Source organism: Arachis hypogaea, chromosome 10 (genome assembly GCF_003086295.3).
Source record: "Arachis hypogaea cultivar Tifrunner chromosome 10, arahy.Tifrunner.gnm2.J5K5, whole genome shotgun sequence".
Lineage (NCBI taxonomy): Eukaryota > Viridiplantae > Streptophyta > Magnoliopsida > Fabales > Fabaceae > Arachis > Arachis hypogaea.
This window is the reverse complement of record NC_092045.1, coordinates 34,424,446-34,452,441: the sequence shown is the minus strand read 5'-3', so window position 1 is coordinate 34,452,441 and position 27,996 is coordinate 34,424,446. Positions and strand designations below refer to the sequence as shown.

General features: G+C 41.9%; 2 non-coding genes across 2 annotated transcripts; one reads left to right on the top strand and one right to left on the bottom strand.

The window, feature by feature from the left end:
• The first annotated feature begins 1,119 nt into the window (after nt 1–1,119).
• Nucleotides 1,120–1,227, top strand: LOC112718929 (small nucleolar RNA R71). Its single transcript, XR_003161255.1, has one exon. It is a non-coding gene; the product is annotated as a small nucleolar RNA R71 (small nucleolar RNA).
• Nucleotides 1,228–20,966: 19,739 nt separating this feature from the next.
• Nucleotides 20,967–21,074, bottom strand: LOC112718813 (small nucleolar RNA R71). Its single transcript, XR_003161139.1, has one exon. It is a non-coding gene; the product is annotated as a small nucleolar RNA R71 (small nucleolar RNA).
• Between the last annotated feature and the right edge of the window lie 6,922 nt (nt 21,075–27,996).

Genomic DNA, 27,996 nt, shown 5'->3' with positions numbered 1-27,996 from the left:
CCCAGGATCCTGTCTCTTTTGAGGCAGTTTCTGCCTAGACAAGTCATCCAGTTCTTTGGTGAGCAAAGGGGGTTCATCCTCCCAAGTCTCATTTCCAAATAACTTGTCATTTAGCTTCATGATTACTCCAAGGTATTTAGCAACTTGCTCCTCAGTGACATACGCATCCTCTTCAGAGGAGGAATACTCATCAGAGCTCATGAATGGCAGAAGTAAGTCCAATGGAATCTCTATGGTCTCATTTTGGGCCTCAGATTCCCATGGTTCCTCATTGGGGAACTCATTGGAGGCCAGTGGACGCCCAGTGAGGCCTTCCTCAGTGGCGTTTACTGCCTCTCCTCCCTCCCAGGATTCGGCCAAGTTGATGGCTTTGCACTCTCCTTTTGGATTTTCTTCTGTATTGCTTGGGAGAGTACTTGGGGGGAGTTCAGTAATTTTCTTGCTCAGCTGACCCACTTGTCCCTCCAAATTTCTAATGGAGGACCTTGTTTCAGTCATGAAACTTTGAGTGGTTTTGATCAGATCAGAGACCATGGTTGCTAAGTCAGAGTTATTCTGCTTAGAACTCTCTGTCTGTTGCTGAGAAGATGATGGAAAAGGCTTGCTATTGCTAAACCTGTTTCTTCCACCATTGTTGTTATTGAAACCTTGTTGAGGTCTCTGTTGATCCTTCCATGAAAGATTTGGATGATTCCTCCATGAAGGATTGTAGGTGTTTCCATAGGGTTCTCCTATGTAATTCACCTCTTCCATTGAAGGGTTCTCAGGATCATAGACTTCTTCCTCAGATGAAGCCTCTTTAGTACCGCTTGGTGCATTTTGCTTTCCAGACAGACTTTGAGAAATCATATTGACTTGTTGAGTCAATATTTTATTCTGAGCCAATATGGCATTCAGAGTATCAATCTCAAGAACTCCTTTCTTCTGACTAGTCCCAATGTTCACAGGATTTCTTTCAGAAGTGTACATGAATTGGTTATTAGCAACCATTTCAATCAGTTCTTGAGCTTCAGTAGGCGTCTTCTTCAGATGAAGAGATCCTCCAGAAGAGCTATCCAAAGACATCTTGGACAGTTCAGAGAGACCATCATAGAAAATACCTATGATGCTCCATTCAGAAAGCATATCAGTGGGACACTTTCTGATCAATTGTTTGTATCTTTCCCAAGCTTCATAGAGGGATTCTCCTTCCTTCTGTCTGAAGGTTTGGACTTCCACTCTAAGCTTACTCAATTTTTGAGGTGGAAAGAATTTTGCCAAGAAGGCATTGACTAGCTTTTCCCAAGAGTCCAGGCTTTCTTTAGGTTGAGAGTCCAACCATGTTCTAGCTCTGTCTCTTACAGCAAAAGGGAATAGCATTAGTCTATAGACCTCAGGGTCAACCCCATTAGTCTTGACAGTGTCACAGATTTGCAAGAACTCAGCTAAAAACTGATGAGGATCTTCCAGTGGAAGTCCATGGAACTTGCAATTCTGTTGCATTAGAGAAACTAATTGAGGCTTAAGCTCAAAGTTGTTTGCTCCAATGGCAGGGATAGAGATGCTTCTCCCATAGAAATCGGGAATAGGTGCAGTAAAGTCACCAAGCACCTTCCTTGCATTGTTGGCATTGTTGTTGTTTTCGGCTGCCATGAGTTCTTCCTCCTTGAAGAGTTCGTTCAGGTGCTCTAAAGAGAGTTGTGCTTTGGCTTCTCTTAGCTTTCTCTTCAAGGTCCTTTCAGGTTCAGGATCAGCCTCAACAAGAATGCCTTTGTCTTTGCTCCTGCTCATAAGAAAGATAAGGGAACAAGAAAATGTGGAATCCTCTATGTCACAGTATAGAGATTCCTTTAGGTGTCAGAGGAAAAGAAGAGTAGAAAACAGAAGTGGAAAATTCGAACTTAACAAAGGAGATGGAGTTCGAATTTTGCATTAAGGGATAGGGTTAGTCCATAAATAGAAGGATGTGAGAAGGAGGGAAGTAATTTTCGAAAATTAAGTGAAAAAATTTTGAAAACATTTTTGAAAAACATTACTTAATTTTCGAAAATGAAAATGGAAAAGAAATCAAGTGATTTTTGAAAAAGATTTTGAAATTAGAAATCAAAAGGATTTGATTGAAAACTATTTTGAAAAAGATGTGGTTAAGAAGATATGATTGATTTAAAAAAATGTCATTGAGAAGATATGATTTGAAAAACATTTTAAAAAGATTTGATTTGAAAATTAAAAACTTGACTAACAAGAAAAGATATGATTCAAACATTAAACCTTTCTCAACAGAAAAGGTAACATACTTGAAATGTTGAATCAAATCATTAATTGATAGTAAGTATCTTTAAAAATGGAAAGAAATTGGTTTTGAAAAAGATTTGATTGAAAAATTGATTTGAAAAAGATTTGATTTTGAAAAGATTTTGAAAACTTGAAAAAAAAATTGATTTGAAAACAAAATCTTCCCCTCTAGCCATCCTGGCGTTAAACGCCCAGAATGGTATCCATTCTGGCGTTTAACGCCCAAAATGCTACCCTTTTGGGCGTTAAACGCCCAACCAGGTACCCTGGCTGGCGTTTAAACGCCAGTCTGTCCTTCTTCACTGGGCGTTTTGAACGCCCAGCTTTTTCTGTGCAATTCCTCTGCTGTATGTTCTGAATCTTCAATTCTCTGTATTATTGACTTGAAAAGACATAAATTAAAAATATTTTTGGATTTTTAATAATAAGGACAAACCAAAATGCAACAAGAATCAAATAACAATGCATGCAAGACACCAAACTTAGCAGTTTGTATACTACTGACACTAACAGGATGAAAATGCATATGAGACACACAAAACTATCAAGTCAAATTGAATTCAAAGATCAGAGCAAGTAAATCATCAAGAACAACTTGAAGATCACTTAGACACATGAATGCATGCAATTGACACCAAACTTATGATGAGACACTAGACTCAAACAAGAAATATTTTTGGATTTTATGATTTTGAAATTTTTTTTTTGTGTTTTTCGAAAATTAAATGGAAAAAGATATCAAAATTCTCAATGAGAATTCCAGGAATGAGTGCAATGCTAGTCTAAGACTCCGGTCCAGGAATTAGACATGGCTTCACAGCCAGCCAAGCTTTCAAAGAAAGCTTCGGTCCAAAACACTAGACATGGCCAGAGGCCAGCCAAGCCTTAGCAGATCACTGCTCCAAAAGCAAGATTGATAAGAAATCAACAAGCTCTTGTGGTGATAAGTTGAAATCTCGGTCCAATGAGATTAGACATGGCTTCTCAGCCAGCCAGATTTCAACAAATCATCACGAAACTCTAGAATTCATCTTCAAGAATTTCGAAAAAAAATAAATACCTAATCTAAGCAACAAGATGAACCGTCAGTTGTCCAAACTTGAACAATCCCGGGCAATAACGCCAAAAATTTGGTGTTGTTGCCGGATCTTGGCACTGATGTTACCAAAAGCTTGCTCAAAACTTGAACAATCCCCGGCAACGGCGCCAAAAACTTGGTGTCGCGAAATTGTGAACAATACTTTTTCACAACTCTCATAATCCCCGGTCATGAACCCCAAAAACTTGGTAGTTCAGTACCATGGCATTACACAACTTCGCACAACTAACCAGCAAGTGCACTGGGTCGTCCAAGTAATAAACCTTACGCGAGTAAGGGTCGATCCCACGGAGATTGTTAGTATTGAAGCAAGCTATGGTCATCTTGTAAATCTTAGTCAGGCAAACTCAAATGGTAATGGTGATGAACGAAAATAACACAAAGGTAAAGATAGTGATACTTATGTAATTCATTGGTAGGAACTTCAGATAAGCGCATGAAGATGCCTTCCCTTCCGTCTCTCTGCTTTCCTACTGTCTTCATCCAATCCTTCTTACTCCTTTCCATGGCAAGCTTAAGCAAGGGTTTCACTGTTGTCAGTGGCTACCTCCCATCCTCTCAGTGAAAGCGATTGCATATGCTCTGTCACAGCATAGCGGAATTCATCTGTCGGTTCTCAATCAGGCCGGAATAGAATCCAGTGATTCTTTTGCGTCTGTCACTAACGCCCCGCCCTCAGGAGTTTGAAGCACGTCACAGTCATTCAATCATTGAATCCTACTCAGAATACCACAGACAAGGTTAGACCTTCCGGATTCTCTTGAATGCTGCCATCAGTTCTCGCCTATACCACGAAGACTCTGATCTCACGGAATGGTTGGCTCGTTTGTCAGGCGAGCACTCGGTTGTCAGGCGATCAACCATGCATCGTGCAATCAGGAATCCAAGAGATATTCACTAGGGCCTTGATCGCTTGTAGAACAAGAATGGTTGTCAGTCACCTTGTTCATGGGTGAGAATGATGATGAGTGTCACGGATCATCACATTCATCAGGTTGAAGAACAAGTGATATCTTGGATAAAGAACAAGCGGAATTGAATGGAAGAACAATAGTAATTGCATTAATACTCGAGGTACAGCAGAGCTCCACACCTTAATCTATGGTGTGTAGAAACTCCACCGTTGAAAATACATAAGCATGAGGTCTAGGCATGGCCGAATGGCCAGCCTCCCATAGTGATCAAAAGATCTAAAGAAAAAGGTTCCAAAGATCAAAAGATTTTTAATACAATAGTCAAAGGTCCTACTTATAGAAAACTAGTAGCCTAAGGTGTACAGAAATGAGTAAATGACATAAAAATCCTCTTCCGGGCCCACTTGGTGTGTGCTTGGGCTGAGCATTGAAGCATTTTTCGTGCAGAGACCCTTCTTGGAGTTAAACGCCAGCTTTAGTGCCAGTTTGGGCGTTTAACTCCCATTTGGGTGCCAGTTCCAGCGTTTAACGCTGGGATTTCTTGAGGTGAATTTGAACGCCGGTTTGGGCCATCAAATCTTGGGCAACGTATGGACTATCATATATTGCTGGAAAGCCCAGGATGTCTACTTTCCAACGCCGTTGAAAGCGCGCCAATTGGGCATCTGTAGCTCCAGAAAATCCACTTCGAGTGCAGGGAAGTCAGAATCCAACAGCATCTGCAGTCCTTTTTGGTCTCTGAATCAGATTTTTGCTCAGGTCCCTCAATTTCAGCCAGAAAATACCTGAAATCACAGAAAAACACACAAACTCATAGTAAAGTCCAGAAAAGTGAATTTTAACTAAAAACTAATAAAAATATACTAAAAACTAACTAGATCATACCAAAAACATACTAAAAACAATGCCAAAAAGCATACAAATTATCCGCTCATCAGCATGCCAGCTGGGCTGGGCTGTAACAGTGCCCCCAACGCGCTAGCTATAGCCGTGAGCGCCGTTGTTGGCGCGTTCTGTTCCCTTCTGTGTGTTGTCACTTTGTCGGTCCCCGCGGCCAAAACGCTCCTCTCGTGCGCGTGTGGTCTTCGTCGCTTTCAAGGAAGCGCTATTTCTCGCCTTGTTTTTTGAGCTAGGCATTTAATGCTCATTATGGGTTATTTAAAACTTGCGTGAAATGACCATGTTACCCCTACCTTTCGCGCTTCTTGAATTATTTACAGTTCAATTTCTTTTCTGCCTCACACTTTGCTTTTCGAGTCCACAACCGCTTCTTCTTCCTCTCTGTCTCCCATTTTCTCATTCATCTGCATTTTCCCTTTTTCACTTTCAAAATTCCTTGCTGTGATACCTGAGTGCTGACGCATTTGCTTCTTCTTGTTTTCTTTCGAATCAGTACAATCATCCTGGTAATCATCCTGTGGCCTTACTTTACTGTTCATGCCTCTGCATGCATGTTGTCTCTCTGATTGATTTGCATGTTGGATAACATTAGCGTTAAGTAGGCGTATTAGGGGGGTTACCTTTCCAGTACATTAGTTTTTAGGATTCATTTAAGATTTGCTAGGAGTTGCTTTGGCCATGCTTGGTTGTAGTCATTGAATAGGCAAGATGTAGTTTCTGGGCCAGTTCCGAACTCCCGATCTCGTAGACTAACTGAGTGGTACCCCCACTGTAGGTATGGCCCAATGCCCTGTTACACGGGTTCCTGTCGCAAGAGTGGCTTACAACTGGTACGCTTGGGTAACTTCGGACGTGAAAGACTCCCCTAACCAAATGGCCGAATAGGAGCTCGCAGAGTTCCGACAAGCCTAGTACTTATGTGGCGGAACCGACGAGGAAGCCAACTATGTGGTCTACGTCCCCGCTGCTCATGAGCGGATATATGAACTCAACCTACACTCCCCGCGGATTACCGATTGAATTTGGTTCTATAAGGCAACGTTTACCCAATTGGGGGTTGGTATCCCCTTCTCCCCCTTTCAGATGGCGCTGCTCAATAGATGTAACGTAGCGCTGTCCCAATTGCATCCGAACAGTTGGGCTTCCATCTGCTGTTTCGAGATGGTGTGTGAGTATCTAGACCTGCTGGTCTATGTGGAGGTTTTCCTTTATCTCTTTACCCTGACGAACCCTTCCAAGGAAGGGAAGGCCAAAAAGGGGTTTATGTCGTTCCGGTCTGCTCAAGGTCGGAGGATCTTTGGCTTGTTCGAGGATTCATACCATGGATTCAAGGACAAATATTTTAAGGTTCGTCTTGCTAAAGGTCGGCATCCATTTTGGCTGACGTTGGAAGGGGAAAGGCACATCCTGACCTACTGGAGTTTCAGGGCGGGGGCCAACGCCTTCAATAAGGTCACTTACAAGGAGTTGCCTCCCAAAAATAAGAGAGTTGTCGACGTGTTGTTAGCCGTCTTTTCAAAAAATCATGTAACCCCCAGCTCCTCATGGGTGATCAGGACGTCGCTAGAAACTACATTTGTGAGTGGTTTTAACTTGGGTTTCTTGAACTACTATTTTTATTCGCTTTCCCGATTTCACGACTAACGGGTCTTGTTGTTTTGTTATAGTAGGAATGTCTACCAAGGTGACAGAACTTGATGCCTTATTCAACACGTTCCTTGGTGGTGATAGTGACGACGAACACCAGGAGGTGACTCCCAAAAATAATAAGAATCAGAAGGCGCCTCCCCATAACGCCGCTGATGTGCTCCCTCATAATACTGTTGATGCCCAGACTCCGTCCCAAGCCTCCCAAGGTAAAGTGATCGGGACAAGCGCTGGCTCGGGTCCTCGGCCTGAACCCGAGGAAGAGGAGGTGATTGTCGTGGCCAACCTGAAGAAGAGGAAACCATCTGCCAGCCTCGAAGGAGCTCTTACGGTGATGGAGAAAAACTTCGATGCCGGAAACTTCATTGATTCCCAATTGCTTCCCGGCACGGAGGACTTCTTCCATGGTGGGGATCTCTCCTCACAAGCAAGGTGGATGTATCGTACCTTGCTCCGGGGAGCCTCCATAGCGAGAAAAGTGGAATTAGCTTTGGCAGGGATGCAATCCTTGCAGAACAAGCTTGAGTCTTCTGTCCAGGCAAATAACAAATACAAAGTTGAAGTAGAATCGCTTCGGCAACAGTTAGCCAGCGCAGAGCAGATGGCCAAGGCTGCCGAAGAAAAGGCCACGATTGCTGAGGAGAAAGTGAAGACTTCCGATGTCGCGATTTCCTGTCTGACCAAGCGAGAGCTCACTTTGGAGGGTCAGGTCAAGGTAGCTCAAGGTCGGTAGCCGGGTTAGAGAAAGAGCGTGACGAGGCTGCTTTATTGGCCAAGACTGCCTAGGTTGAAGCTGCTGATTTAAAAAAGAAGTATAAAGAAACTGTGAAGCAGGGTAAAAACCCCATCTTGATGACCGAGGAAGCCCTTAAAGCCCAAGTGAAGGTGGTAGCTCCTGAATTCGATACGTCGGCTATTAGGGATGGTAAGATTGTTGATTTGCTTAGGAAGTAAGCTTTGTAACCTTGTGAATTTTTTAAGGTCTTTATGGTTTTGTGAACTTTGTACCTTTTGGGTTGATGTTGTGAACGTTGGCCGTTTGGTCGGCTTTTATTTGGTGACTTCCTTTATATTTTGTCACCGTTTTGTTGGTATTGTCTTACTTGCTTATTTACCATTATGTTGGTAACTGTCGTAGCTAGGTCGTGGCTTTTACTGTTGTTATGGCCACTCATTATGATGTGTTGCTCTTGTTGGTCTCCCGGGGTGATCAGTCCTGGGCTACCGCGTTACCGTAATGTTTATTCGATATAACAAACTTGTTATCAATATAGAATGTAAAATGGAAGAAAAAGTTCAATCAAGAAGTGAATACTATTCGCTAATTAGTTAGGCATAAGTAATAACAAAGGATTGACAAAGGTAGAAGATTCATCATAGGATAATGCGGATCTTACTGAGCCTGGCAGGCCGTGTAGTCGGTGTGCTCGGTCTAGGAATAAAATCTTCTTAAGTTACTCGCGTTCCATATTCTCGGGACTTCTTTGCCATCCTGTCGTTCTAACTTGTAGGCGCCCTTTCCGATTACCTCTTTTATCCTATATGGGATTTCCCAATTGGATGCCAACTTTCCTTCTCCTGGCGTCGGTGGACCGATATTGTTACGCTGTAAAACCAGTTCATTCTACTCAAATTTCCTTTTGAGTACTTTGGCATTGTAGCATAGAGCCATTCTTTGTTTCAGGGCCGCTTCCGACAAGTTGGCTACCTCCCTAGCCTTGTCTACTAGGTCTTTTTTCATGGCTTCCTCGACTCCCCCCAAGATCAGTTGCGGGCTCAGCTCACCGATCTCCACAGGTATTATCGCATCTACCCCGTAAATAAGGCGGAAAGGAGTCTCCCCGGTAGATGATTGCTGGGTTGTGCGGTAGGACCAGAGGACCGAGGCCAACTCGTCTGCCCACGCCCCTATCTTGTGGTTAAGTCGTTTTTTGAGGCCTTGCAAGATGACTTTGTTAGCGGCCTCGACTTGGCCGTTAGTCTCGGAGTGTTCAACTGACGAGAACCTTTGCTTAATGCCCAAGCCGGCCAGGAATTCTCCAAACTTTTTGTCTGCAAACTGGGTGCCGTTATCCGAGACGACGACCTCTGGGATACCAAATCTGGTTATCACTTGCTCCATATCAACTTTCGGCAGTTGGCCGATGATATGCTGGCTAGTGGCTCGGCCTCTACTCATTTGGTGTAGTAATCGATGACAACGATCAAGTACTTCATCTGCCCGGGTCCCAGCGGAAAGGGTCCCAACAGGTCAACTCCTCATTGCGAAAATGGTCGGGAGGCCATCATAAGGCTAAACTCTGCTGCCGGTGCTTTGTGGAAGTTGGCGTTCTCCTGGCATCTTTTGCATTTTCCCACAAATGGTTTAGAGTCTGCCATCATCGAAGGCCAGTAATAACCAGCCTTGACAAGTTTTCGGGTAAGGGCCTTCCCTCCGACGTGGTGACCACAACATCCCTCGTGGACCTCGCGTAGCACGTAGTCCATTTGGTCGGGATGCAGGAACTTCAACAAGGGTTGGCTAAGCCCTTTCTTAAACAATTGGCCCTGTATTACGGTATACTTGGCTGCTTCTCTTCTTGTCACTCTTGTCATTTTCTCGTCACTGGAGAGTTTACCGCTCTCCAAGAAGTCAGTAATCGCGTCCATCAATGAGGGGCTTGAGCGGGCAAGGTGTAAGGTCACTGCTGGCTCCTTCATCAGGATGAGGGATTGGTTGCCCATTCCCGGCTTCGTGCTTGCCAGCTTTGACATAAGGCCAACCCTTATGTTTTTCTCCCTAGGGACATGTTGCACGGTGACCTCATCGAACTCCTACTTGTTGACTTGTTCCAAGTACTTTTGTAGCAGTGAGTCCCTAGCTTGGTATGTCCCATTGACCTGTGACGTGACGATCTGGGAGCCGCTACACACTTCTACTTTGGTGGCCTCAACCTCCCTTGCCAGATGGAGGTTGCCAAGGAGAGCCTCGTATTCTGCTTGATTGTTGGATACGGGGAAGTCGAACTTGATCGAATGCTCGTACACGAGTCATTTAGGACTTTCCAGAATGATTCCTGCTCCTCCGAACGTTTGGTTGGAGGATCCATCTACGTGGTGCTTCCACCATGTGTTCAGGTTACCGGGAAGAACTCATGTGACCTCAACTAGGAAATCCGCCCATGCTTGGGCCTTGATGGCGTGTCTAGGCTCATAGTGCAGGTCATATTGGGACAGCTCAATGGCCCAGGCCATCATCCGACCCGCCAGGTCGGGTTTATGCAAGACCTGTCGGATTGCCTGGTCTGTTCTTATTGTTATCGAGTGCCCTTAAAGGTATTGTCGGAGCCTGCGGGACGAGGTCAGCAGCGCGTAAGCAAGTTTTTCTAACTTGCTATATCTCAACTCTGCCCTTTGTAGCACTTTGCTTACGAAGTAGACCGACTGCTGAACTTTTCCCTCTTCTCACAACAAGATTGCCGCCAGGGCCTCGTCTATCACTGCCAAGTACAAGAATAGCATTTCCTCGTTTTTGGGCTTACCGAGGACTGGGGGTGACGAGATGATTCTATTGAAGTGATCGAGAGATTCTTTGCAAACCGGGGTCCATTCAAATGCGATCCCTTTCTTCATCAAGTTAAAGAAAGGGAGGGCTTTGGCAGCCGATGCGCCGAGAAATCGGGATAGTGCCAAGAAATCGGGATAGCACCGTTAACCTTACGGCCAGTCTCTGCACGTCCTTTACGCTTCTGGGGTTTGCATCTGTAGGACCGCCTCACACTTTTTCGGATTGGCTTCTACTCCTCTCTGGGTTATCATGAATCCCAAGAATTTCTTGGCCTCCATAGCGAAAGTGCACTTGAGTGGGTTCAGCCTCATACCGTGTCGCCGAAGAGCTGCGAACATGCTTTCTAAGTGACCAATGAGGTCGCCGGCCTTGATGGTTTTCACTAGGATGTCGTCTACGTAGACTTCCACCGTTTTGCCGATGAGATCACAGAATATCTTGTTCATCAGCCTTTGATACGTGACTCCCGCATTCTTCAGCCCAAAGGGCATCACCTTCTAGCAATACATTCCCCCTGGCGTTATGAACGCCGTCTTTTCTTCATCTGGCCGATGCATCAGGATTTGGTTATACCCTGAATAGGCATCCATGAAGCTGAGGTACCAGTAACCCGAGGCCGCGTCTACCAGTGCATCAATGTTAGGGAGGGGGAAAGAGTCATTGGGGCAGGCTTTGTTGAGGTCAGAGTAGTCTATGCACATCCTTCACTTTCTGCTGGGCTTCCTGTCCAAGACAACGTTTGACAGCCATGTTGAGTACTCTACTCCTGGATGAACTCCACTTGCAAGAGGTCAGCCGTCTGTCTGGCCACCTCATCGGCTCTTTCCTGGGACATTTTCCTTCTTCTCTGTGCTGCCAGCTTGGCGTCCGCTCTCATGGCCAGGTGATGCGACATGAGCTCGGGGTCAATACTTGGCATGTCGGCTGGCGTCCACGCGAACAGGTCGCCGTTTTTCCAAATCACTTCCACCAATGGCTCCTTTACTTCATAAGGAAGGTTTCTATTCACGAAGGTGAACTTTGCCTCCGAGTAGCCGATCCTGATCTTCTCGAGGTCTCCCTCGGGCTCTGGCCTGGGCTTGTCCTCAATTCTTGCATCTAGGTCGGCTAAGAAGACTCCAGCTGCTTCTTTGGATTTCTTCCTTAGGGAAAGGCTGGCGTTGTCACAGGCGACTGCCTTCTCTAAATCTCCCTGGATGGATCCAATCAACCCGTTATCAGAAACAAACTTCATCACCAGCAACTTAGTGTAAATTATTGCTCCGAGTTCATTGATGGTTTCTCTTCCTATTATGATGTTGTATGCTGTAGAGTCCCTTAGGACGACGAACTCCGGCATTACGGTCCTCCTCACTGGACCTCTGCCTATGGAGACCGGCAAAGAAATTATCCCATCCGACTTGATGAAGTGATCTCCAAGACCGACCACACCGTGTTCGTGGGTCTTCAAGTCGGCATCTCGTAGATCTAAGGCATCAAACACATTGCGGAATATGATGTTTGAATCTGTGCCAGTGTCCACCAGGATTCGCTTAACCAGTCCGGTTCCAACTCTTGCTGTGATCACCATAGGAGGGTTTTCTTGCATGCCTTCAATCCACTGGTTTTTAGGTCCGAACGAGATTAGCGGTACTTTCCCGGGGGAAGGTGTGGTTCTCGATGAGGATACTGCCAAGACTTTGGCATCCTTTCTGCACGCCGATCTCGACCTGGGTGCAGCATCCCTTTCGACCACGACATTCACCACCGTGAGTCCCTGTTTGCTGTCCTCCTCTGGTTCCCTCTTTTGCCTTACGACTCTGTCTTTGTCCTCGGGCCGATCTCTATCTCTCCTTCTCGGCTCTCTTATGAGATGGGATAGTTCCGCCAGCTTTCCGTCTCGGATTGCCTGTTCCAAGGCGTCTTTGAGATCAAAACAGTCTTGGGTCTTATGACCGAAGCCCTTATGGTAATCACAATAGAGGCTCTTGTTTCCCCCGGTCCTGTCCTTGAGAGGTCGGGGCTTCGACAGGATACCCTTATCGGCTATTTGTTGATAGACCTCCACAATTGGGGCGGCTAGGGGGGTATAATTGGTGAACTTGCCAACCCGGGGAAACGGCCTGGAGTTTTTGGTCGGGACTCCGTCCTTGGAGTGCTCCTCAAGCCTCTCTCTGCTGCTGTACTGTCGAGGCTGGTTGTAGGCAGGCTGCCGCTTGTTGGCCGTCACTACCTGGCTGACTTCTTCATTATTGATATACTCCCTCGCCACGTTCTAGATTTTCTGCATCGTACGCACGGGTTTGGTGGTAAGATGCTTCCTGAAATCCTCGTTTAGCAACCCGTTGGTTAAACATAAACTAGCCACCGAGTCGGTTAAGCCGTCGATCTCTAGGCACTCGTCGTTGAACCTGTCTGGGTATTTCCTGGTCGGCTTTCTGGTTCTTTGTGTTATGCCAAGGAGGTTGATCGGGTGTTTCGCCTTAACGATACGGGTAGTAAACTGGCTTAGGAAGGCTTGGGTAATGTCTCCGAAGGTCGTTATAGAGGCCTGAGGGAGGCCGTTGAACCATCGTATCGCCAAGCCTGCTAAAGTGACCTGGAAGGCGCGGCATCTGACTTCGTCACCGACCCCTTCCAAGTTCATCCTGGCCTCGAAGGTCGTCAGATGTTCTTGGGGATCTTGGGTCCCATCGTACCGCATGTTGGTCGGCTTATCAAAGTGCTTCGAAAGTCGGACCTCGAGGATCGAGTGGTGGAAAGGGGTTACTCCCATGATCACAGGTTGTTGGCTTCTCCTCGCCCTTTCTCCACCGTCCTCTCCGCGTGACCGGTTTCTCCTTGGTCTTTCTCTAGAGCTTTCGCGATGCGTTCGGGTATATACCAAGGGGTCTCGCCATCTTCTCGGCGCTTCTCTACTTTCTTCTTGGCTCTTGGGTTCCGATTCGGGGCTCGGAGTACGCCTGGAGTGACTACTTCGAGGGCTTCCTTCCCTTCTTTGGGAGGGTCGGGAATGCTCTAAACTTGGCGTTGATTGGCGACGCTCCCTGACTGCCACTTTCCGTTCCAGGTTCTGCACTCTATGGCGCAGCTCCTGGATTATTCTGGCTCTATCGCTACCGGTTCCTCCAAAGGGTCGCTTCTCGGGCTGCCTCGGCGGGGATCTGATGCGCTCGTGCTGGGGAACCCCCGAGGTTGCCCCTCCTTCCATTCTCCGTGGGTTGCCCCCATCGTCTACCGCTACAGGCTCCAAAATAAAATCTATGTCATCCGTTTATCCCCACAGACGGCGCCAATATTCGGTCGGTCGTAGTACCGGACGGGTCGGATTGTTCCCTTGTGAGTTGGTGGGGATGAGCTGGGATCTGGATCGGGCGCGTGGGTAGACGAGGTCACGAGCTCTTTGAGTATTGAAAAGGTGGGGGTGTCACCTGCAAAGACACTCCAACGTCCAAGTCAGAAGTGAGCAGGTGATTTTTGGAGAAAAGGGTGTGATGACGTATCTTGGGGGAGGGGTAGGACCCTCTCCATATATACCCTGTTAGTAGTGCGGACCCCACAGAAGAGGTCTCCTTCCAAGAAACTTCCTCTCCCAGCTGTCATGTGGTTGGCAGCAGGAGTGCAGGTGTCCGGATCGCTGCCCCGATATGGGACAGCCTCTCAGGTCAAATCGTCCCGTGTGCAAAACCGGATTAACATGCCAATTGGATTGGACCGTAACAGTTTCAAATATTATATGTGATCCTCACTTGTACGAAGTTTCAATTTTTTAAAGGGCAAATGTTCACTTTAATTTTTATAAATATAGATTTGAATTATTTTAACTTTTATACCGTGTACAAATTAAAACAATTTTTGTAAATCCTAAAAGTGAGTCAAATTAGTGCATTTTGACATAGATATTGATGTCATATTGTCATCCGTAGGTAATTTGCTTAGGACAAAGCTGGTCAAAACACCGCGTCATAGGGTGGCACCTAAGCTAAATAAAAGTCGTAAAAGATCCCATTGCATTTGCATAAGTACAATAATGTTGACTAGCCAATCTTCACACGTTGGAATTCAACAGGGCGATGCCAATTTTTTGACCTAGTCGTGTTCTCGTGTGTGTTCCTAAACAGTGAATAACATTCACTTACAAAAATGAAAATTTGCAAGCTTTGCTACCAAATTCAACTACTGCTTTTATAATATAAAAACCATATATCATTGACTTAGCGCGTTTAATTTATTATCTGGAGTGCAAATTGCCAAATTGATCCCGAACCCTTATTATTATTAGATTATATAAAAGCCATATTTGAATGCTTTCCATGTTTTAAGACATGTGTGATTTAGATGTCAATTCATCGGTTGGATTCGGAATTTAGGATTAGGATGCAATAATTAATATGTTCTTTGTGGAATACGTAATAACACTATAATGATGGCAAAGGTATTAATATATCTTTTACCTTATGGATGAGACGGTATATTATTTTGAGAGTTGCAAGTTCATCATACCTTAAGAACGCTCATTAAAGTAGTTTTTAATTTTTAAAAATGGCTAAATTAATTTTTAAATTTACAAATTATAAATCTTCATTCGTTCCTAATCAGTGCTGGTATGGAATATTACAGTGCTAGCATAGCATTCTCTTAATGTGATTAAGATTTTAGAATGATCTAATAGGTATTTCAAATTAATTAATTTGGCTTATTTAATTTAAGTGGCACATGTATTATTATTATTATTATTATTATTATTATTATTATTATTATTATTATTATTTAGCTAACATGTATCCTACTAGGATACAGGATAAAACTACAATTAACACTACAAGAAAAACATCCATTCAAGTACATTTGAAAAGTGTAGGCAAAAGTGAAAAAAAATGATGTCTTAAACTACGGCTACGCTTTTTGGGCTACGGCTACGCTTTTTGGGGTAATTCCTATTCGGCCGTTGCCTATTCTCAAAGGCTACGCTTTTCAGCACCAAGGGCTACGCTTTTGGCGTTTGGGAATAGGCTACGCTTTTCAACTGATGCTGTCCAGGACCAAAGGCTACGCTTTTCAGCTTCCATTTTTACCAGAATAGGCTACACTTTTCAATGCTACTACATCACTTGTAAAACGTAGCCGCATTGTATATTATAGCTACTCTATATAAGTGTAGCCCTAAGTCCTTTTTTTTAATTTTCTGTATAACCATAACTACTCTATATAAGTGTAGCCTTAAGTCCTTCATTGTTTTTTTTTTAATTTTCTATATATATATATATATATATATATATATAATATTCTAATAATTTTTTATACAACATAATATTTAATAATATTATTACATATATAATTTTATATTTTTAATTAAATGAGTTAAATATTATAAAATAAAATTAAACACATAATTATACTAAATAATTTTTTTAAATAATAAAAATCATCTTTACACAATTCAAAAACATAATCTTAAGAAGAGATAATTTAAGTCACATGAAACTTATATCACATATCAATTAAAATGCAAAGTTTGTACTCTATATCCGAAAAAAACTTAACAAACAAAAAATCATTAATCTTCTAATCTCGGCATAATGACTAAAAAATATTCTAAAGCATCTTCAAATTCTTCTCAAACACATCTTTTTCATGATGGTCTTCATCACCATCAAGAAAACTCTTGCCCTTAACAATTGTATCAGCGTTCATTCCCTTGTTCATTCCAGCAAGAACTAATTTCCAAGCAGTTACTGCCCTGCTTATAGCTGCAGATTATCATAATTCAAAAAGAGAAGCATGTAAGGATTTTGCATACTGATTCACCACCATACGCAATCAATACAAGATTATGTTGAAGGAAATGACGGGTCTACTTACAAATATTCTTTTGACCATTCTCACGACACATGAAGAAAACAAAATGAAGAAAACAAAATCATAGAACCGAATGAATTCTAAAAAGTCTGCCTGGTAAGAGCAACAAATGAATCACATGTTCCAATTGCAAGTATCAGATTAAAGATTAAAAATACAAGAAAACAAACTTGTTGCTTTTCTATTATTCTCATTAAAGCTGAATGCTAAATTCACAAAATCATGCCAATCAGCTTAATTTCAAGTGCAAAAGGAAAAAACGGCGTTGTCTCAAAGAGTAAAGTGAGAATCATCAACCTAAATTGTAAAATTAAAAATGAATTGAGACAGATATATCAATTTTGCACCAATATCCCAAATGCAAAAGGAAAAACCATAAAGTAAATAAAACTGTGCTCTTTACATTGTTATTTAATCATGTCACTCAATCAAACATAACACAACAAAACAAAACAAAAAATTTTTTGGGGGTACCAATAATGGTAGGAAAAACCATGGAAGCTGGAAAACAACATAACTAAGGGTAAATTAGAAAAACAAAGAAAGAAAAGAAAAGAACATTGCTCACAAAAGCTAAATAGAATTGAGGGTGTATTATTGAAAAGATATATGTATAGTTAACTAGTCTAGCCATTTAAAAAGTAAATAAAAAACAATCTTTTTAAATGAAAGCTAAGAATCCCAATTCTATAGTCCTAGATTGCATTGAAGCCATGTGAAAAATTGGTCAATTACCTTGATAAAGGACATCATCATCAACGTCATCATCTGCTTGAAAGTTATCAGTTTTGCACTTGATATTCAACCACTTATTGACCAATGTCTTGGGCCATGAAAGCTTCACTAAATAAAGGAGAGTAAGCAATTTATTAACCAAAGATGAAAGTTCAGAAGAAACAGAATAAAAGGGCTATAAAAAGCTCACCTTATCCAAATTATCAATGTGAACAAAACCAGGAGAACTTGTTTGATTACTTACTTTAACGGAGATAAAAGCTGAATCTGAATTATATATCAGCAGAAACACCACAAGAGAAGGATGATGAGCGGATAATTTATACGCTTTTTGGGATTGTTTTTAGTATGTTTTTAGTATGTTTTAGTTAGTTTTTATTATATTTTTATTAGTTTTTATTTAAAATTCACTTTTCTGGACTTTACTATGAGTTTGTGTATTTTTCTATGATTTTAGTATTTTCTGGCTGAAATTGAGGGACCTGAGCAAAAATCTGATCCAGAGACTGAAAGAGGACTGCAGATGCTGTTAGATTCTGACCTCCCTTCACTCGAAGTAAATTTTCTGGAGCTACAGAAGCCCAATTGGCGCGCTCTCAATTGCGTTAGAAAGTAGACATCTAGGGATTTCCAGCAATATATAATAGTCTATACTTTGCCCGAGATTTGATGGTCCAAACAGGCGTTCCAAGTCAGCTCAAGAATTATGGCGTTTAACGCCGGAACTGGCACAGAAGTGGGAGTTAAACGCCCAAACTGGCACAAAAGCTGGCGTTTAACTCTAAGAAGAGTCTCTACACATGAAAGCTTCAATGCTCAGCCCAAGCACACACCAAGTGGACCCGGAAGTGGATTTTTATGTCATTTACTCATTTCTGTAAACCCTAAGCTACTAGTTCTCTATAAATAAGACCTTTTGCTGTTGTATTTTCATCTTGGTTCTTCTGGTTCCCTCTCTGCGGCCAAAGCCAATGATCACCATTATCACTTATGTATTTTCAATGGTGGAGTTTCTACACACCATAGATTAAGGTGTGGAGCTCTGCTGTACCTCGAGTATTAATGCAATTACTATTGTTCTTCTATTCAATTCAGCTTATTCTTGTTCTAAGATATCATTTGTTCCTCAACTTGATGAATGTGATGATCCGTGACACTCATCATCATTCTCACCTATGAACGTGTGCCTGACAACCACCTCCGTTCTACCTTAGATTGAGTGGATATCTCTTGGATTCCTTAATCAGAATCTTCGTGGTATAAGCTAGAATCCATTGGCGGCCATTCTTGAGAATCCGGAAGGTCTAAACCTTGTCTGTGGTATTCTGAGTAGGATTCAGGGATTGAATGACTGTGACGAGTTTCAAACTCGCGATTGTGGGGCATTAGTGACAGACGCAAAAGAATCACTGGATTCTATTCCGACATGATCGAGAACCGACAGATGAATAGCCGTGCTATGACAGAGCACGTTGAACATTTTCACTGAGAGGACGGGACTGTAGCCATTGACAACGGTGATGCCCAACATATAGCTTGCCATGGAAAGCAGTAAGAAGGATTGGATGAAGACAGTAGGAAAGCAGAGAGACTGAAGGGACAAAGCATCTCCATACGCTTATCTGAAATTCTCACCAATGAATTACATAAGTATCTCTATCTTTATTTTATGTTTTATTCTTCTTTTAATTATCAATCCTCCATAACCATTTGAATCCGCCTGACTAAGAATTTCAAGATGACCATAGCTTGCTTCATACCAACAATCTCCGAGGGATTGACCCTTACTCGCGTAAGGTTTATTACTTGGACGACCCAGTGCACTTGCTGGCTAGTTGTGCAAAGTTGTGATAAAGAGTTGAGATTGCAATTGAGCGTACCATGTTGATGGCGCCATTGATGATCACAATTTCGTGCACCGAGTTTTTGGCGCCGTTGCCAGGGATTGTTTGAGTATGGACAAGTGACGGTTCATCTTGTTGCTTAGATTAGGTATTGTTCTTCAGAGTTCTTAAGAATGAATTCTAGAGTTTCAGATGATGTTTTCATCATCACCAAAGCTGATTGATTTTCATCAATTTAGCTCTTGAATGTAATGTCCTGTTGAAGCTTGGCTAGCCATGTCTAATCTCTTTAGACTAAAGCTTTAGACTAACATTGCATGATTCCTGGAAATTCTTATTAAGAATTTTGATATCCTTATTTTCTTTTCCACTCAATTTTCGAAAAATCCAAAAAAATTATAAAATCTTAAAATCAAAAATATTTTTATGCTTCTTGGTTGAGTCTAGTGTCTAATTTTAAGTTTGGTGTCAATTGCATGTCTTTATTCTCCTAATTTTCGAAAATCACATGCATTATGTTCTTCATTGATCTTCAAGTTGTTTTTGATGATTTCCTTGCTCTGATCTTTAGATTTTCTTGTCTTGAGTGTTTTGTTGTTTCTCATGTGCATTCTCAATTTGTTAGTGTCAATAGTATACAAACTTCTAAGTTTGGTGTCTTGCATGCATTGTTTATTTGATTTTAGTTGCATTTTGATTATTCCTCATCATTAAAAATTCAAAAAAATTCTTAATTTGTGTCTTTTCAAGTCAATAATACAAAGAATTGAAGATTCAGAACATGCAGCAGAGGAATTACACAGAAAAAGCTGGGCGTTCAAAACGCCCAGTGAAGAAGGAAAGCTGGCGTTTAAACGCCAGCCAGGGCACCTGGATGGGCGTTTAACGCCCAAAAGGGTAGCATTTTGGGCGTTAAACGCCAGAATGGATACCATTCTGGGCGTTTAACGCTAGGATGGCACAAGAGGGAAGATTTTGTTTTTAATTCATATTTTTTTTCAAGTTTCCATAAGTTTTCAAAATCAAATCTTTTTCAAATCATATCTTTTCAATCATATATTTTCAAAATCAATTTCTTTCCATTTTCAAAAATACTTGCTAACAATTAATGATTTGATTCAACATTTCAGGTATGTTGCCTTTTCTGTTGAGAAAGGTTTAATGTCTGAATCATATCTTTTAAATTTCTTGTTAGCCAAGTCATTAATTTTAAAAATCAAATCTTTTTAAATTGTTTTTCAATCATATCTTTTTAATCACATCTTTTTCAAAATAGTTTTCAATTATATCTTTTTGATTTCTAATTTTAAAATCTTTTTCAAAAATCACTTTATTTCTTTCTTAATCTTAGTTTTCGAAAATCATCAATCAAATTTTCAAAATTTCTTTTAATTGTTTCAAAATCTTTTACTTTATTTTCGAAAATTCTTCCCCTATTCTCACATCCTTCTATTTAAGGACTAACACTCCTCCACTATCAAAAATTCGAACTCTATCTCTCTGGATAAGTTCCAATTCTTCTTATTCTACCTCCTCCTTCTATTCTTCTTTTCCTCTGACATCTCAAGGAATCTCTATACTGTGACATAGATGATTCCATATTTTCTTGTTCTCTTCTCTTTCATATGAGCAGGAGCAAAGACAAAAGCATTCTTGTTGAGGCTGACCCTGAACCTGAAAGGACCTTGAAGTGAAATCTAAGAGAAGCCAAAGCACTACTCTCTGTAGAGGACCTAACAGAGCTCTTCAAAGAAGAAGAAACCATGGCAGCCGAAAACAACAACAATGCCAACAATGCAAGGAAGGTGCTGGGTGACTTTACTGCACCTACTCCCGACGTCTATGGGAGAAGCATCTCTATCCCTGCTATTGGAGCAAACAACTTTGAGCTTAAGCCTCAATTAGTTTCTCTAATGCAACAGAATTTCAAGTTTTATGGACTTCCATTGGAAGATCCTCATCTGTTCTTATCTGAATTCTTGCAAATCTGTGACACTGTCAAGACCAATGGGGTTAACCCTGAGGTCTACAGACTTATGCTATTCCCTTTTGCTGTAAGAGACAGAGCTAGGATATGGTTGAGCTCACAACCTAAAGAAAGCCTGAACTCTTGGGAAAAGCTAGTCAATGCCTTCTTGGCAAAGTTCTTTCCACCTCAAAAATTGAGTAAGCTTAGAGTGGAAGTACAAACCTTCAGACAGAAGGAAGGTGAATCCCTTTATGAAGCTTGGGAAAGATACAAACAATTGATCAGAAAGTGTCCTTCTGACATGCTTTCTGAATGGAGCATCATAGGTATCTACTATGATGGTCTGTCTGAACTGTCCAAGATGTCATTGGACAGCTCTGCTGGAGGATCTCTTCATCTGAAGAAGACGCCTGCAGAAGCTCAAGAACTCATTAAAATGGTTGCAAATAACCAATTCATGTACACTTCTGAAAGGAATCCTATGAACAATGGGGCGAATCAGAAGAAAGGAGTTCTTGAGATTGATACTCTGAATGCCATATTGGCTCAGAACAAAATATTGACTCAGCAAGTCAATATGATTTCTCAAAGTCTGTCTGGAATGCAAGCTGCACCAAGCAGTACTAAGGACACTTCATCTGAAGAAGAAGCTTATAATCCTGAGAACCCATCAATGGAAGAGGTGAATTACATGGGAGAACCCTATGGAAACACCTATAATCCTTCATGAAGAAATCATCCAAATCTCTCATAGAAGGATCAACAGAGACCTCAACAAGGTTTCAACAACAATAATGGTGGAAGAAACAGGTTTAGCAATGGCAAGCCTTTTCCATCATCTTCTCAGCAACAGAAAGAGAATTCTAAGCAGAACTCCTCTGACTACGCAACTATAGTCTCTGATCTAATTAAAACCACTCAAAGTTTCATGACTGAAACAAGGTCCTCCATTAGAAATTTGGAGGCACAAGTGGGTCAGCTGAGTAAGAAAGTTACTGAACTCCCTCCTAGTACTCTTCCAAGCAACACAAAAGAGAATCCAAAAGGAGAGTGTAAGGCCATCAACATAGTCGAATTTGGAGAGGAGAAAGAGGCAGTGAGCGGCACTGAGGAAGACCTCAATGGACGTCCACTGGCCTCCAATGAGTTCCCTAATGAGGAACCATGGGAATCTGAGGCTCACACTGAGACCATAGAGATTCCATTGGATTTACTTCTGCCATTCATGAGCTCTGATGAGTATTTTTCCTCTGAAGAGGACGAAGATGTCACTGAAGAGCAAGTTGCTAAGTACCTTGGAACAATCATGAAGCTAAATGACAAGTTATTTGGTAATGAGACTTGGGAGGACGAACTCCCTTTGCTCACTAAAGAACTGGATGACTTGACTAGGCAGAGATTACCTCAAAAGAGACAGGACCCTGGGAAGTTCTCAATACCTTGTACATTAGGCACCATGACCTTCGAGAAGGCTCTGTGTGACCTAGGGTCAAGCATAAACCTCATGCCTCTCTCTGTAATGGAGAAGCTAGGGATCTTTGAGGTACAAGCTACAAGAATCTCACTAGAGATGGCAGACAATTCAAGAAAACAAGCTTATGGACTTGTAGAGGATGTTCTGGTAAAGATTGAAGACCATTACATCCCTGCAGATTTTATAGTCCTAGAGACTGGGAAGTGCATGGATGAATCCATCATCCTTGGCAGACCCTTCCTAGCCACAGCAAAGGCTGTGATTGATGTTGACAGAGGAGAATTGATCATTCAAGTGAATGAAGAATCCGTTGTGTTTAAGGCTCAAGGATATCCCTCTGTAACCATGGAGAGGAAGCATGAAGAGCTTCTCTAAAAACAGAGTCAAACAGAGCCCCCACAGTCAAACTCTAAGTTTGGTGTTGGGAGGCCATAACCAAATTCTAAGTTTGGTGTTGAACCCCCACAGTCAAACTCTAAGTTTGGTGTTAAGAGGTTCCAACATTGCTCTGAGTATCTGTGAGGCTCCATGAGAGCCCACTGTCAAGCTACTGACATTAAAGAAGCGCTTGTTGGGAGGCAACCCAATGTTATATTTATCTATTTTCCTTTTGTTATTTCTGTAGGTTGATGATCATGTGAAGTCCCAAAATCATTTGAAAAAAGCAAAAATAGAATGAAAAATAGAAAGAAAAATAGCACACCCTGGTGGAAAACTTGGTGGCGTTTAAACGCCAGTGAAGACAGCAAAATGGGCGTTTAACGCCCAGTCTGGCACCATTCTGGGCATTTAACGCCAGAAAGGGGCACCGGACTGGCGTTTAACGCCAGGAATGGGCAAGAAGCTGGCGTTAAATGCCAGAAAAGGGCAGCAGTCCGGTGTTTAACACCAGGATTTACAGAAGGGGCATTTTTGCATGCCACTTGGTGCAGGGATGAGTTATCCTTGGCACCTCAGGATATGTGGACCCCACAGGATCCCCACCTACCCCACCATTCTCTCTCTTCTTCACCCATTCACCAATCACCTCAATACCTCTTCCCCAAAAACCCTCACCTATCAAATCCCACCATTCTCTTCACCACTCACATCCATCCTTCATAAAACCCCACCTACCCCACCATCCAAATTCAAACCACTTTCCCTCCCAAACCCACCCATAATGGCCGAACCATACCCCCCTCTCCACCCCTATATAAACCCATCTTCACCCCTTCATTTTCACACAACCTAAACACTACTTCTCCCCCTTGGCTGAAACACAAAGCCCCCCTCCATCTCCTCTATTTCCTCTACTTCTACTCTTTTCTTTCCTCTTTTGCTCAAGGACGAGCAAACCTTCTAATTTTGGTGTGGTAAAAGCGTTGCTTTTCATTTTTCCATAACCTTTATGGCACTTAAGGCCTGAGAAACCTCTAGAAAGAGGAAAAGGAAGGCAAAAGCTTCCACCTCCGAGTCATGGGAAATGGAGAGATTCATCTCAAGGGTGCATCAAGACGACTTCTATGAAGTTGTGGCCATGAAGAAGGTGATCCCCGAGGTCCCTTTCAAACTTAAAAAGAGTGAATATCTGGAGATCCGACATGAGATCCAAAGAAGAGGTTGCGAAGTTCTTACCAACCCCATTCAACAAGTCGGAATCTTAATGGTTCAAGAGTTCTATGCCAATGCATGGATCACCAAGAACCATGATCAAAGTGTGAACCCGGACCCAAAGAATTGGCTTACAATGGTTTAGGGGAAATGCTTAGATTTTAGTCTGGAAAATGTAAGGTTGGCATTCAACTTGCCCATGATGCAAGGAGATGAACACCCCTACACTAGAAGGGTCAACTTTGATCAAAGGTTGGACCACGTCCTCATAGACATTTGTGAAGAGGGCGCTCAATGGATGAGAGATTCAAGAGGGAAGCTAGTTCAACTGAGAAGGCATGACCTCAAGCCCGTGGCTAGGGGATGGTTGGAGTTTATCCAACGCTCAATCATTCCCACTAGCAACCGGTCCGAAGCTACTATAGACCGGGCTATCATGATTCATAGCATCATGATTGGAGAGAAAGTAGAAGTCTATGAGGTTATATCCCAAGAACTTTATAAGGTGGTGGACAAGTCCTCTACCTTGGCAAGGTTAGCCTCCCCTTATCTCATTTGTCACCTCTGTAATTCAGTTGGAATTAACATAGAGGGAGACATCCTCATTGATGAGGACAAGCCCATCACTAAGAAGAGAATGGAGCAAACAAGAGATCCCACTCATGGACATGAGGAAATTCCTCATCATGAAATCCCTGAGATGCCTCAAGGGATGCACTTTCCTCCACAAAACTATTGGGAGCAAATTAACACCTCCCTAGGAGAATTGAGTTCCAACATGGGACAACTAAGGGTGGAGCACCAAGAACATTCCATCCTCCTCCATGAAATTAGAGAAGATCAAAGAATCATGAGAGAGGAGCAACAAAGACAAGGAAGAGACATTGAGGAGCTCAAGCACTCCATAAGATCTTCAAGAGGAAGAACAAGCCGCCATCACTAAGGTGAACCCGTTCTTTAATCTCCTTGTTCTTTATTTTTCTATTTTTCGAAAAATTATGCTCTATGTTTTATTTATGTTTGTGTCTTATGATCATTAGTGTCTTAGTGTCTATGCCTTAAAGTTATGAATGTCCTATGAATCCATGTCCTTTTTTAAATGAAAAATGTTCTTAATTGAAAAAGAGAAGAATTGCATGAATTCCGAATTTTATAACAGATTAATTATTTTGATGTGGTGGCAATACTTTTGATTTCTGAATGTATGCTTGAACAGTGCATATGTCTTTTGAATTTTTTGTTCATGAATGTTAAAATTGTTGGCTCTTGAAAGAATGATGAAAAAGGAGACATATTACTGAGGATCTGAAAAATCATAAAAATGATTCTTGAAGCAAGAAAAAGCAGTGAATTCAAAAAAAAAAGCAAGCAGAAAAAGCCAATAGCCCTTTAAACCAAAAGGCAAGGGTAATAAAAAGGATCCAAGGATTTGAGCATTAGTGGATAGGAGGGCCTACAGGAATAACATCCTGGCCTAAGCGGCTAAACCAAGCTGTTCCTAACCATGTGCTTGTGGCGTGAAGGTGTCAAGTGAAAACTTGAGACTGAGCGGTTAAAGTCGTGATCCCAATCAAAAAGGGTGTGCTTAAGAACCCTGGGCACCTCTAATTGGAGACTCTAGCAAAACTGAGTCACAATCTAAAAAGGTTCACCCAGTTATGTGTCTGTGGCATGTATGTATCCAGTGGTAATACTGGAAGACAGAGTGCTTTGGGCCACGGCCAAGACTCATAAAGTAGCTGTGTTCAAGAATCAACATACTTAACTAGGAGAATCAATAACACTATCCGGATTCTGAGTTCCTATAGAAGCCAATCATTCTGAACTTCAAAGGATAAAGTGAGATGCCAAAACTGTTCAGAGGCAAAAAGCTAAAAGCCCCGCTCATCTAATTAATACTGATCTTCATAGATGTTTTTGGAATTCATTGTATATTCTCTTCTTTTTATCCTATTTGATTTTCAGTTGCTTGGGGACAAGCAACAATTTAAGTTTGGTGTTGTGATGAGCGGATAATTTATACGCTTTTTGGCATTGTTTTTAGTATGTTTTAGTTAGTTTTTATTATATTTTTATTAGTTTTTATTTAAAATTCACTTTTCTGGACTTTACTATGAGTTTGTGTATTTTTCTGTGATTTCAGGTATTTTCTGGCTGAAATTGAGGGACCTGAGCAAAAATCTGATCCAGAGACTGAAAGAGGACTGCAGATGCTGTTGGATTCTGACCTCCCTTCACTCGAAGTAGATTTTCTGGAGCTACAGATATCCAATTGGCGCGCTCTTAATTGTGTTGGAAAGTAGACATCTAGGGATTTCCAGCAACATATAATAGTCCATACTTTGCCCGAGATTTGATGGCCCAAACAGGCATTCCAAGTCAGCTCAAGAATTATGGCGTTTAACGCCGGAACTGGCACAGAAGTGGGAGTTAAACGCCCAAACTGGCACAAAAGCTGGCGTTTAACTCCAAGAAGAGTCTCTACACATGAAAGCTTCAATGCTCAGCCCAAGCACACACCAAGTGGGCCTGGAAGTGGATTTTTATGTCATTTACTCATTTCTGTAAACCCTAAGCTACTAGTTCTCTATAAATAAGACCTTTTGCTATTGTATTTTCATCTTGGTTCTTCTGGTTCCCTCTCTGTGGCCGAAGCCAATGATCACCATTATCACTTATGTATTTTCAACGGTGGAGTTTCTACACACCATAGATTAAGGTGTGGAGCTCTGCTGTACCTCGAGTATTAATGCAATTACTATTGTTCTTCTATTCAATTCAGCTTATTCTTGTTCTAAGATATTACTTGTTCCTCAACTTGATGAATGTGATGATCCGTGACACTCATCATCATTCTCACCTATGAACGTGTGCCTGACAACCACCTCCGTTCTACCTTAGATTGAGTGGATATCTCTTGGATTCCTTAATCAGAATCTTCGTGGTATAAGTTAGAATCCATTGGCGGCCATTCTTGAAAATTCGGAAGGTCTAAATCTTGTCTGTGGTATTCTGAGTAGGATTCAGGGATTGAATGACTGTGACGAGCTTCAAACTCGCGATTGTGGGGCATTAGTGACAGACGCAAAAGAATCACTGGATTCTATTCCGACATGATCGAGAACCGACAGATGAATAGCCGTGCTGTGACAGAGCGCGTTGAACATTTTCACTGAGAGGACGGGACTAAGGCCATTGACAACGGTGATGCCCAACATACAGCTTGCCATGGAAAGGAGTAAGAAGGATTGGATGAAGACAGTCGGAAAGCAGACAGACGGAAGGGACAAAGCATCTGCATACGCTTATCTGAAATTCTCACCAATGAATTACATAAGTATCTCTATCTTTATTTTATGTTTTATTCATCTTTTAATTATCAATCCTCCATAACCATTTGAATCCGCCTGACTGAGATTTACAAGATGACCATAGCTTGCTTCATACCAACAATCTCCGTGGGATCGACCCTTACTCGCGTAAGATTTATTACTTGGACGACCCAGTGCACTTGCTGGTTAGTTGTGCGAAGTTGTGATAAAGAGTTGAGATTGCAATTGAGCGTACCATGTTGATGACGCTATTGATGATCACAATTTCGTGCACCAAAGGACATGTCAAAAACGTCTATACTTGTTAACAAGAATTTAGAAACAAGTTAATCAGATTTATATTTTGTAACTCATAAACATAGATATATCTAACTGATTTGGATATATATGTGCATTGTGTATTGTGTATTATGTCTCTGTCAGTGCAAATATTCCCTTTACTTAGTAGCAAAATACTAGTTAGTTTTGAACTGACATACTACAAAAACATCAGCTATTGCATAAACTAGTGCCCCAATGAATGAGGCTGCTACCATGACCTGTAGGTCACAGGATAAGTTAGTTACTTTTGATCTCTATTAATCTTACCGAATCCTTGATAATACGGTTTAGAATTTGATGCTTAATCTCTCCCTTTTACAAAAGAGGAACATGTAGAGACATCCTTAGATTTCGGCCCAGCATTCTAAAGTAGTAGGACACAGAGAACCTGAAACAATTCTAAATGTAAACTAATCTGATATATTTAGCAAATCAGTAGTAATACATCTAGATACCTGCACACCCAATGAATACACACACACACACACACACACACACACACACACACA